We start from the raw sequence: 13,630 nt of genomic DNA, 5'->3' as shown, positions 1-13,630 counted from the left end.
ACTGTTACAACATCTTCAATGATGCGGCAAAATTAAATCCAAGGGATCTGCTAGCTGTAAGTACTCTCTATAGATCATTCAGTTTCAAGAATAGCAGCTGTTTTATTCCAGGGATTGCCATCTGGTCTGTGTGCAGCTTAAAGATCTATCTATATATAGGCTAGAACTTTGCCAATTCACATTACTGGCTGGGAAACTCATCATGAATGACTGAATTTTTTGACTTAACATGTAAATGAATGAACACAAGCCTAATAATAATACCGAGCTCTTATATAGAATTAATTGAACACAAATAGTACTTTGTTCATTTATTTTGTCAGTCATAATTTTAATTATTTATACTATATAATACTGTATATTAATAAATATGTATATTTTGTATACATCTATGTAATATACATATAGCATCTGCTATTAAATATTTGCTGAGGTGAGGAAAGGCTGCTAATTTTCTATACAGATTATAACACCTTTAATTCAAAAAAGCAATGAATAGTGAATCATAATTTTTTTCTGAAAAATATTGGAGCTTTATACGACAGCATACAAGGCTAATATAGAATAACATGACATTCAAGAGTTCTACTGGGCTTTTAAAAAGCCAGATCTTCCTAGAATGTCACTTTTAGTGATTTTTTTGATTAATGTTTGAGTATGTATTTTCATGGATCTAAAAAATGGCCCCTGAACAATACCTCTGATGTCAATGGCAAAATTTAGGATGATAGTTATTTTTCACGTGGATGGAAAGGTCTCAAACTTTTACCTTTTCAATTCAGGTTTCAGAAACATTTCTGTATCTTCATTGCACTGGAAGAAGAGTATGCTAGGGCTTTTTAAATACTATGTGATGTTGCCAGTTCTTAAGATTTTGTTAAAGTTCTAGTAATATTTGGCATTTTTCTTAAACCCCAATCAAATGATTACCAGAGAGTCTCTGCCTTTTTCATGAAAGTTTCTCCCCCTCTTGGTTATGGAGAAAAATAAAAAGAATCCCAAGCTTAAAATCATTGATCTAGAACTGCTTGATTTTACATGATTCTGGTTGTGGATGTTGAACTACTTTTTATCTATTGCATTCTAATGTGCCTATCACAAAACTGTATAAACCATACATCGCTATAAAAGGTAGAAAGAGAATGACATTGACAAAAAATCAGGTATCCATCAGGGTTTGTTAATAGTAGAAACTGAAGACTGCATGAATAAGAGTTGTAACTCGCTCACTAAATCCTATTACATGCCACTTTCCACCCTTCTTGTTGGCTGTAAACTTCATACAAACAGAATAGGCCCTGAACTTCCATGATAAGTAACAAGTTTACATACTTGTATATGAGATAATGTGAAAATCAGGGATGGAGAATGTGATAGTTACAGCAGAATGGCACTGGGCTTTGAATAATAAGAGGAGGTGATAAAGGAGATCACCCCCATTTGGTATATTACAGTTTATCCACAGCGTGCAGTGAGAATGCTGAGAGAGACTACTGCAGAAGTTTTTGTGTTATCTAAGGTTAAGGAGTTCTTGCATCCAAATCTTGCTTGCTTGTTTTCAAGTGTGAGAGTATTTATTAGTGCAATACAGCCACTAGAAACAAATTGCATGGTCTTGCTTTTCTACTGCCACAAGGCAATGACACTGAAGTCACCTTTCAAATCTCCTTTAATGTTTTTATGTGCTTGTGTGCTCTCTAATTCACTTTAACGTAGGCCAACATTCTCCAGATTTTAGCTCTCAGCAGGATAGATAACCTGTTCTGTTTCTACTTCCATAGTATACCAAGAAGCTTAGTTTCTTGAAAACTACAGAAAAAGACCATTTTCAGAGTACATTTTGTACCTATTGTACTTTAGTACATTTTTAACAGAAATAAAACACTTGAATAGTACTAATATTTGGCACTTGTATACTCTAGCTCTTTTCAGCTCAAGGTTGAGCAGTGTTTTACAAGGGTAGGTACAGTATTATCTCAAATCTTTTCCCCTTCCTGTAGGATTACAATTTTGTTTTATTGCTGAAATTACTGATTGGGCTGCCATACTATGCAAATGGTTCAACAGAGCATTTCTGATCTACCCTTTACTATTACATTAGAATTGAGACAAAATATATATAATTCTTTTTGGATAAAATGAAATTGTTCAGTTTTAGATGTGATTAGGCAATATAAGTTTTATCACAGGGGCTATCCTTAAACACTTCACATCTGATTTTCCTTCACTTTCACCACCTGTTTAATAACAGTATAACTCCACTAGCTTTGTCAGTGTTATCCCTGATTTTCATTGTTCTGAGAATCAGATGCTTCCTCTTTTTCTCTAACCCCCATTTCAAGCTGTTTGTTGATATTTTTCATTGAATATGGATCATAACTCATGATTCAGATAAATGGTAAGGGTTTAAATGTAAGATTCAAATTTATTCATAAGATTCAAAGAGAGGCAAAGAGTAATATTACTGCTATGTGAAAATGTAATTAATACCATGTATTGTTACCATTATCCAGTCTTCAACTTGGGAAGGACATGAAATTGAAATTAATTAATTTTAGATTTAGCTTCTCTAACAGAAGAGGCACAACTTAATTAGTTTGTTGTTGTTCTTAATAATGTTGATTTTAAAGGCTGCAAAACAATTAACAGAAGTTTGATGCAAAAATTAACGTGGCAAATTGACAATATTTAAGACAGTAATGAGAAGTGTGGCCTGAAAACAGATTGTGATTTAGATTAAGTGAAATAAGGAATATCAATAAATTATACCTACAACTCTGCTGTTTGTCTAGCTGAAAAAACATCTAAGAAGGAAGCATTTTTCCTGACTAGGCAGAGCTGTACTTGATGCCATAGTATTTGATTTAATGAGTATAATCTCTATGGCTCTAGCATTTTAATCAAATTCCAAATAGTGAAAGTAACTTTTCTGAAAGGGCTCAGCTTTTGAATTGTCAGATTTAACTAGCCACGGGGAACAAAATATTCTTTCCTTCTTGCTGTAAGAAGCATTGCTACCATGCCAGTGAAGGGAGACAAGGTCAATGGGCAGGACTGATAGCAGAACTTGGACCTGTAAAATGAAACAACCCCATAATCAGACAGTTTAGACCAGATATGCGTCTAGAAGTGGGCAGACATTCAGGAAAGGAAAAAAAGGAGATTTTTTTTCCTCTTTGTTTTGTTGCTGAACAAATCAATTCCTGAGTGGTGATTCCCTTACTTAAAACATTTGGAATGTCTCTATTGTGGAATGAACAAAATGATCAGTTTCAAAAGGATCCAACACTTAAAATGTTCTCTTTGCTAGTGTTTAGGCTAATTCCCTCGCCTGCAGACTGAAAGCAATGGTTCATTTTTTCTTCAGAATATTGATGATCTCAGCAGTGTAAGCAAACTGCACCAGTTATAGCAGTAGTCTTATTCCCCCCTTCAGATTGTTGTATTGCATGTAGTGGACATGACAACAGGGAGAGGGGTTGATGTGTTGGGGGTGGGGTGAGGTTTGGAAAATGAGGCTCCAATTCAGCAAAGCACTTAAGGGTGTAATTAAGTTCCATGGGATTTAAACAAATGCTTATTTTAATGCTAAATTAGTGCTTAAGTGCTCTGTTGAAGCAGGGTGAATCAGCAAAGTATGTAATGTAATGGGTGATCATTCCATTTAGTGAGAAATACAAATAAATGGAGTGTGATTTGCATGTGTTTATATTAACTTATGTAAAACAAACTCAGTTAATTGGTATATCTTTTTAAACTTTTCCTTTAGCACCTTCATCCAAGTTTACACAGGATTGCAGACAACATGTAAAATAACTTACTCTAGTGTTTAGAGTTTCTATCCAGCAGCTTACACTCTCTGTAATCATTGCCACATTATTTCTCACCTTCCAGACACGGGAAGTTAAACATCTCAAAAACCTAGTGCATTCTCTCATCACTGACAGTTTACATTTTGGGCTGTGATCCTCATCTTGCAGCATAAATGAACACAGCTATGAGAGTCATATAACTATTCCCATCTCACATCAGTGCTTGATTGATTATCAAGGTCAATGTACATTTTACAGGAGAAATGCCAACAATAAATTAAGCACAGTTTTGACTAAGTTGCATTGTTATTCCCTAATCTTGTAAAAATGCAATTGTTCTTTTCTTCCCACTGCCCCCATCATGGTCAGTTTCCAGTTTTCATTTGACTCTCAAAGCTTGCATCTGCTGAGGCCTCATTATTAGTCTTGAATAAGGGTGATGTGTGAATTCTGCAGAATTTCATCTGAGAACACAGTGGGTGAATGAAAGATGGGGTGATACACTGCTGAGAGTTTTAATTCACAAAATATCTATGCCAAAATAAGCCTCTATCTGACTGGGTTTGTCCTCGTTATGGTGATTCATTTATGATAACAAAGTAAATGTCGTTTGAAAAAAAGTGCTGTTAAAATGTAGGAGTCAAACTTTAAAGTTCCAGTGGGTATGAGTTCAACTTATTTAGGGAGTTCCTACAACTTTACCATATATATTGGACTCCTTCTGACTTGCTGTGCATACTCAGCCATATAGTACTGGAGACCAGCTTAAGGATATTTTAACCTTCTTGTTGCTTGTGTGTCATGCTCTTATTTTGGCCTTCAAACATCCATACGTTGCAGATGTGTACAGATATGTACAACTTCTCTAACACTTCAGTGCACTATGACATACCAAATATATAAAACAATGCTATAGCATCATCCAGAGTGAATATCTTGCTAAAATCAGTTAAAAGACCACCCCCCTAAATCTATATTTCTGCATTTGTGATTACAAAATGAAGATTCTACAAACTGACCCTAGATATTGTATTTGCTTTATTATTTGAGATTTTTGTCTTATAAAAACCCCACACAAGAGGACATACATTCAGAGCTCTGAGCACCCTTCCCTTTCATATATGTGAGATGCAACATTAAAAATACTCGAAAGTCACTGCACTTCTTCTTTTCACACATCATTTGATCAATACTCATATAACCAATATGGCTTAACTCCATACTTTCCCACTGGAAAACTAACCTCAGCTGCCCCAGCTTTCTTCCAATACCCACAGAAACACTTGGACTTAGTGCTCTTTTTGAGCATGTTATCTTAAACTTGACTTTTCTGAACAACTGTGGTAGTCAATGAATTGCACACCCCAGAGGCACAATAGCTAAAAGAATAATCACCTCTCTAAGCCTTCATTCCAAACGCTCCTTTTGTATTATTCTCTCTATCACATCTTAGTACCTTCTCCCAGGCTGCCTCTTTGCTTGAAATCATCTTTCTCTCCTAGTCTATATGTGTCTTTTGCTGTGATCAGGGTCAGAGTGCCCTCCACTCGCATTGACTTTATACCCTTCCTTTAAACACACACTTTTTCTGTGCAATCTTTGAATGACAATCCATCTAGTTATGAATTTATACGTAGGTAGGTAAATACTAGGGCTAATGGAAACTTTTTTGATGGAACAGTTTGCCATCGAAAAAAGCAATTTTGACTAAATTGAAATGTTTTGTGGGAACATGTCAATTTGACAATTTTTGGTGGGAAGAAGTCAAAATGAATGGTTTTCTCTTTCTTGTTTCATTTTGACTATCATTTCATTCATTTTGTTTCATCTTTGATGTTATGCTAACATATTTTATATTATATATTGAATATAATATATATGCAAATATACTATAATAGTAGAATTAATATAATATAAAAGTCAAAACCAAATGTTTTACTTATCGATTTTCTGGCACAATTTCATCAAAATGAGACAATTTGACATTATCAAAATGTCTCTCCTGAATAGAAATTTTTCAGAATGTTCCTTTTGCAGGAAATTTTGAAATTAAGGCTTTTTGTTCTGATTTGGAATGATTTTTCCCCCAAAATTGTTGGAATTTCCCAGAGAATGGAAATTCTGTTTCCTGACCACCTCTACTAAGGCCTTGCCTACACTAGAAAGTTTTGTCGATGGTAGTTTTTTTGGTGATAAAAAAGCACTATAATTACAGCGCTCGCGCCCGTCCACACAGCACTCATTTTGTCACAAAAAACACATCTACATTTGGTTCTGTAACATCGACAGTGAGAGCGGTGCATTGTGGGCAGGTATCACACTGTGCAACTTAGCAGCTTCTGCCACTAGGAATTCTGGGATGGGGGAGAGAAGCACGGAGCAGAATGGGTGCTGGCTCAATGTTCCATGGTTCATTGTGTTTCTGTGGCATCGTTTATTGGGTTGCTGGCAGCGACTTGTGCCATTTTTTAAATGGCTCACCCTTTATTGCACATGCACCATCTCCATCTGAAAAGATGGATCCCACACTACTCTCCACTGTTGCTTTCAGTGTTCTGAATACATTGCAGCTGGTCACGCAGTACATCACGAGCTCCGAATCGGAACAGGAATCCAAGGAGCCTGACGTGCTGAGTGACATGCAGACAGATAGCACCACATTACTGCTGTCATTCACGGAGCATCTGCACACGGTGAACTTCCACTTCTGGGCTCATGAGACAAGCACCGAATGGTGGGATCACATCGTTCAGCAGGTCTGGGATGATGAGCCATGGCTACAGAACTTTTGAATGCGAAAGTCACCTTCATGGCACTCTGTGCAGAGCTGGCACCTGCCCTGCGGTGCAAGGACACCAGAATGAGAGCTGCCATCTTGGTGGAGAAGCGTGTGGCAATCGCTTTGTGGAAGCTGGCAACTCCAGACTGCTACCAGTCAGTCGATAATCAGTTTGGAGTCGGCAAATCCACCACTGGAACTTTGTTATTGCAAGTGTGCAGGGCCATTAATTGCATTCTGCTGCGAAGGACTGTGACTCTGGGAAATGTGTGTGAAATAGTGGATGGCTTCACAGCAATGGGGGGGACAGCAATGGGATTCCCTGAAATAAAGAGTGATTCTTATTTTGAGAGCTTACTTTTATTATTAAACACAAAACAGCACACAAAACAAACAAATCCTAGAGGGGGGAGTTGGTGGAATGCGGGAGAAGAAGTTTAGTTGCGGCTGACTATGGCGGGGCAAATAGATGGCATGCATATTCCAATTTTGGCACCGGGCCATCTTGCTACAGAGTACATCAATTGGAAAAGGCACTTCTTTATGGTACTCCAGACGCTTGTGGATCACCGTGGACGTTTCACTGACATCAATGCTCCTGACTCCCAGCCTGAGCAACCGGATTGTTCCCCAGCTCCGGGTCATCTTCTAGCTCCACTGCCTCATCGATGACCTCTTTGGGTTTCAGTCCAGGCCAATATCCTGTGGCCCTGGGTATCTATGGAGGTGTCTAAGGGTGTCTTGGGGGTGGATGTGGGTCGCCACTGAGGATGGATTCCAGCTCTTTGTAGAAGCAGCAGCTCATTGGCTCCGCACCAGCCTGATGGTTTGCCTCTCTGATCTTGTGGTAGTTCTGCTACAGCTCCTTGATTTTAGCTTGAAACTGCAGCATATCCCACTCATAGCCCTACTCCACCATGGCACGAGAAATCATATCAAAGTTCCTTAAGCTAGAGCAGAGCTGGGACTGCACAGCAGATTCCACCCTCAAATGCTGATCTGGGCCAGCAGCTCCAGTGTGCTCCAAGCAGGAGAGCATTTGCTGTGTGGAGTTGCCATCATCAGCTGGGAAGATGAGATGCAAGCTCTCCACGCTGACCAAGCAGGAAGTGGTATAAAAATTTCAAACTTACCACAACTTCAAAGGGGGAGGGGCGGGTGGCTGCAGAGCAGCGGAGTGCAAATGGATGTCCAGGGTGATCAGGATTGGCATTGTGGGACATTTCTGAAGGCTGATTACAGCGACAAAAACATACAGCAGTGTCTACGCTGATGTTTGTTGCTCAAAGTTTATCGCAAAAAGTTCTATACCTCTTGTCGAGGTGGTTTTATTTTTTCAGTAAAACAGGGCAGTTTTGTCGACAAAAGGGTCATTGCAGTGTGTACACCAGGATTGTTTTAAAACTCTCTGGTATAGATCAGGCCTAAATACACCCACTTGAAGACCAGCTTTCAACCAACTTTTCACAAACTGGACTATCTGTTGGTAATTTAGATTGTAAGATCCTAGGAGAAGGAACTGCTTTCTCCTTTGTACAGAATCGAGCATGATAAATTCATGCTCAATAAGTAGTAGTCTGGAAGTGGGCAGCTTTTTGACACAGTACATCAAGAAGTGGTTAAACTAACTTCAACTTTGCAAAATCCTTAGGGTATCTTTGCTGCTTCTCCCTGCTGGTTTCATCCAACCTTGAACTTCTGTAGTAGCTATTTATATGGTATGTCTATCTAGTTCTACTTATTTGTCACCCTATTTTGTAGCAACATGATAGGTGTAAAGTGACAGTAGGCTGAGAGTGTTGTGTAATATATAACATGATAAATATATATATACCACTGCACTCTCCTGCAGTCATGACAGTCTACTTGTTATAGCAGTATACTCTTATTGAGTGTAATATGTTGCTGCTCCTGTAACCCAAGGGTTGGAGATGTGAGAACCCATAATACACAGCTCTAATCCCCATGTCTTCTCTGGATGTAGTTGTATTAATGCATGGACCATTACATCATGAAGGACATTTTGACTAGAGGGAGTATCTGGATGGAACTATGAATAGAGGAAAGTTTAAAACCGTAAGAGCTGTGGCAGTTGAATCACAGAATCTTTCATTTACCCAAATCCATAGTTGCTGTTAAAATTGCATTAGCTAATGTATTTTTTATAATGGTTTTGCAAATTGCTTGGCATTCAACATGGATAGTTCACTAATCCACACAGCCAGCTATGGTAGCCTTGCAAAGAAACAAAGGAGAAAATTGGAAATATTGTCACGTCAAAGTTAAACCAATGCAATGATTAACAGGTTTTTCTCTTCTGAAAAATATAATAAACATTTTTTCTGTGCAATGGGATTACTCCATTTTTGTATCCTTTCTTGAGCACTAATATTGGAATCCTTTGAACTTTTAATTTATTACATCCTGTTATCTTAAAATGAATGGCAACTCAGCCAAACTTCTTGCTTTACGTGAGTCACAGCAAATCTGTGAATGGAGGATTAGGTTCTTAAACTGGTCCAGAGTAAGTGCAGATGTCCTTTCACCCTATCCCTGAGGAAGCACAGGGAGGCAATCTGCCTCACTTAAGAGACTGGTCTTTTAGGTGCCTGGGTATGGAGGGGGAGCAGTTTATGGGGTGCAGCTTGTTCTCCCTATGCAACATCGGATTGCAGATTTATGTCTCCACCTCCTGTCTGATTTTTAGGGGTTCCATATGGAGCTGGTTGGAATATTTTCAACTGAACTAAATTTCATTTAAACCTGCTGTTTTGCCAAGACAAATCTGTTTTGACTAAGCTTTCATTGTGAAAATGCTTTGAGTCCAGGGCTCTCTGGTTACTTCTGACCAGAGAGAGAGAGTGAGAGCATGTAAGAAAAGCTCTCTCATGCTCTATACCCTAGTGGTCTGGTTATTGGCCTGGTAGATGAGTGACCCACGTTCAAGTCCCTGCTCTGGCTGATTCAGAGTGATCTGGATTAAAAATCTGTGCTCCAATTAAGGTAGAGCAGGGACTTGAACCTTGTTCTCCCAGGCCCAATCTCTGGCCCCCACAAACCATCAGGTTTTGAGTTGAAAATAGACATTTCAATACAACTTCATTTTTTTTGTGAAAATGTTCAAAAGGTTTTGTTTTCAAAAAGAGAAACCTCAAAAGTTGCCACAAAATTGAATTATCTTCCTCCAGCCTGATCTTGTTCCATATACCCGGAGGCATAAACATGAACTTGGAGCTTTCCTCAGACCTTCAGTTCTGTCTGGCTCTTACAGAGGCTAGCGGGAAAACCTTCTTGTACCCTCCTCCCCATGGCATGCCACAATCTGGCACTTAGGCTGTTTAAACTTTCCTCATTGTTTATTAATATGTAAATTCAGTAACTGATGAAGGTAACAAACTTCCAGGAGGCCAAGCTATCTACGACCTAAACAAGAGAAAAAAAGTAGCTCCTTATTGAGAAAAAGTTTTATGATCTTTCCTGTAACTCAGGAAAGGAGACTTGCCACTAGTTCCTTAACTATTTCCCTATCAGGCAATCCTGCAGTGTAGTTATGGCAGAGACTTTCTCCATAAACAAAATGTATTTGAGGATTTACAAGGGGCATAATCCTGAAGGAGTGTGTGGGTGCAGATGCAGCATCGTTCTGTCTTCGGAAAACAAGGCAGGTAGAATGTTCCAGGTGCTTGGGGGGAGCCTGCTTAAAAGCAGCAACAATATTAATCTCTTTAACATAGTGTAGTTTGTGCCTCCCAGAACCAGCCTCCAGCCTGGCTGGAGTGAGCTGTGGCCTTGCCCACCATGACCCATTTGCAGTGTGAAGTGGCTCTGACTTCCCTCTTGGGTTATTTATATCAGTTTCCAACCTGACGCAGGAGTTGCATGAGCTTTATATTTTTTATTCTTGATGAACACATCTGACATTCTGATTTAAGAGAAGAGCAGACTTTACAGACAATATTTATGCTGTAGAAATAATTCTACCACATCATTTAAAACTTAGAGTATATTTATTTTTGATACCTTTATTGAAACAATACCCTACTAATAGGCTTGACTGCCTTGTTGGTCCTCTATAGTCTAAGCTGCACTTGAGAGGCGGTGTCTTCTGCTATATTATCCAAAGAGAGGCTTTCCTTCAACAGCAGAGTTGGTCAAAAAGAGTTGTGGAACATTTCAAAGCATTCAAATTGGACCTATTGTGAGTGGGTTTTAAATTATTTTATTAATTAAAAAATAATCAAACTTTGCAATGATATATTTGGTGGTTTCAGCTGTAGGCAAAATAATCAAATTATCCCTTTTTTAAAAACAAAGTGACAGCAATTAAGGGGGGAAAAAAGTAAATAAGCTTTCCTTCCTGGTTAATCCATAAATTAAGGTTGATTTTTGTTATAGTTGTTGCTATAGTTCTGGCATATTTGATCAGAAGAACATAAATGACAGCAAGTGCTTAAAAAAGTTAACTGTGTACTTTGGGAAATTTCAGTTCCTGTGTCTTGCATTTTGAGAGAATTTTAAATTTTGATTTTTCACTTAGTGTGTGGTTATTGTGTGAGCTTTAAAGTGTTACTTGGATTACACTCACTCTAGGAATGAAATGATCACTTTGGTCTTGTTAATCCATTTAATTAGCTGAATGTTAAAAGGATGTGGTATACAACTTGAGCAAAGATAAGAACTGTGTGCACTTTCTACTTTGGGCCTGCTATTTTTAACTGGCTACCAGTCTGGATGATCAGCCTGAGAAAGTATTTGTTAAAAGTGGCAAGTTAGCATATTCTGAGGACTATTGTTTCAGTACCCCACTCACATCAAGGGCATAACTTTCACCTGTATCGAGATCATTGCAGGGTTATCCATTAAGAACCATTTGGATGTCTTAACTCAATTTTCATTTTAACATCTTCAACACACTTCATGCAATAATACCATGACTATATTGTTGATACAGAAGATAATCTTTATTGTTTATACTCTGTTTTTGTATGTGCATATTTGTCAGAATTGTTATTATTTTAAATAAGAGTTTGTACACAATATTGAAATAATCTATTACATTTCTGGTGCACAGCTTAAAACAATTCTTATTTACACTGATCACAGAAGGACAGAAGAATGAAGACACATACTTTACATTCACCAACTTTATCCACATTTTGAGCATGGTTAACCGCGCATCTATCACACATACATCCATATTTATAAGTAATGTAGTTGTTTCTGTTACAAACATATGTAAATATGTCCCTCTTTTTTTTTTTTTTTTGAAAGATAAAACTGAAATGCAGGTTCTTCCCAGATAACCCAAGGTGTTAATGTATGATTAGCAGAAATCAAATAGTTGACAAAGGGATCTTCAGATTGTACAAACTGATGGAAGTAGATGTGAAAGTTCAGTGGCATTGTTCACACATTTGTGGCCACTGGGGTGTTTTGGAGAATGTTCAATTACTGGGAAATTGTCAACTTCTATGAAAAATTCTTGGAAATTAAATAGGATTTCTTGACTTGGATAGGGACCTATATTAGACTCTATTTTATTTAAAGTACAGTTCTCCATAACAAAACAAAATTACAGCCAAAAATATACTCTAACTGGTTCTTAAGAATATAGACTACAAATGCTTGATTTCCTTCTATGAGATTAAGGCAGTTTTGGGGAATATTGTTCTACAGTGCACTTTAGCTGTAGCTAGTAATGCTTTATTCTCCTTTATCACATTTACATTTATAATCAAGAGGCCAAAATACTGTAGAACTAGACTGGTTGATTACATAGACTTATAATGGAGACACAGGTCCTATCCTATGTGATAACTTGATTACACAAAAGATCTATTTCTCGCCTTACAATATACATTTACATTTTGTTAAAAATAAAAATAACCAGGTAAAAATATTAAAATATTCATATACAGAGGTACCCTTATTTCAGATAAATTCTAATCTCTGATATAAAAAGGCATTACAAATTAAGTAAAACATTTGTGTAAACCAAGTAAATGCTCCCTATAAAGCTTTCATTTGTAAGGCAAACCTTGATAAGTTACTTTTAAAATGCAGTATTTGGAAAAGCTTCCTTTGTAATTAATATTTTCCCTAAGTACACAAATGTTAAGCTCTCACAAACAGGCTCATAGATAGGGTGCAACATAATAATAAATGATAAATGCAGGTCATCTGCAAATTTAACACTGTCTTGGCAGTGATCTAGAAACAACATGACACATTTAAACAGAGACAACTTAATACTTAGTGTTTTTCTGAATTCACTGCATTTTTGCATGTTACCCTGTTAAAGAAATCTAGCAATTTAAGAACCATATGATGCTGCAGTAAAAGAGGAAAAGTAAGCACCTTTTTAGAAAAGAAAACAAACATACAAGTGACCCAGTCTTGCAGTCAATACTTAAGCAAGGTCTGTTGATCTCAACATCAAAGTTGATGCCAATAGAAGTTTTACCTACGTGAAGACTTCAGGGTAGGACTGAAAGACTTTAAAAATGTTTCACATAGGGACAGATTCAAAACCTATTGAAGTACACAGGAATGCTTCCAATGAATTCACTGAATCAGTCTTATTGATATTATCTAGCTCATGCACAGCACTTTACAAAGGAGGTCAGTATAATTGAAAACATTCATTATTCTATACTACATTTGGTCATTTAGTTCTTCTGTTTCTCCCCTCTACATCAATTTCTTCAAACGATTGCTATATGACTAAATAGGTTTCCCTTTGGCCACTGGGCGGGGGAAGGGGAACAAACAAACAAAAAACCCCTATCGTTATACATTGTTACTTATCTAAAATACAAGAAAAAATCTTATGCTGGCTGAGATTTTACTGAGCTGTAGCCAGTTCTCTCCAGTAGTCCAAATGATAAATGTCTGATGGACATAGATAAAGAAATTAAACAGAGAGCATCCAGAGGTGGTCTTCTGATTTTGATAATATGTCTATATCCCCAGGTGATGAACAATTCAGCTATGCAGATTTCCACCCAACTGAGTATCTGGCCTTATGTTTACAAGGACT

The sequence above is a fragment of the Emydura macquarii genome, unplaced genomic scaffold (genome assembly GCF_026122565.2).
Source record: "Emydura macquarii macquarii isolate MOO-44397 ecotype Brisbane River unplaced genomic scaffold, CSIRO-AGI_Emac_v2 contig_295, whole genome shotgun sequence".
In the NCBI taxonomy this organism is placed as follows: Eukaryota; Metazoa; Chordata; order Testudines; family Chelidae; genus Emydura; species Emydura macquarii.
This window is presented reverse-complemented; position numbering follows the sequence as displayed.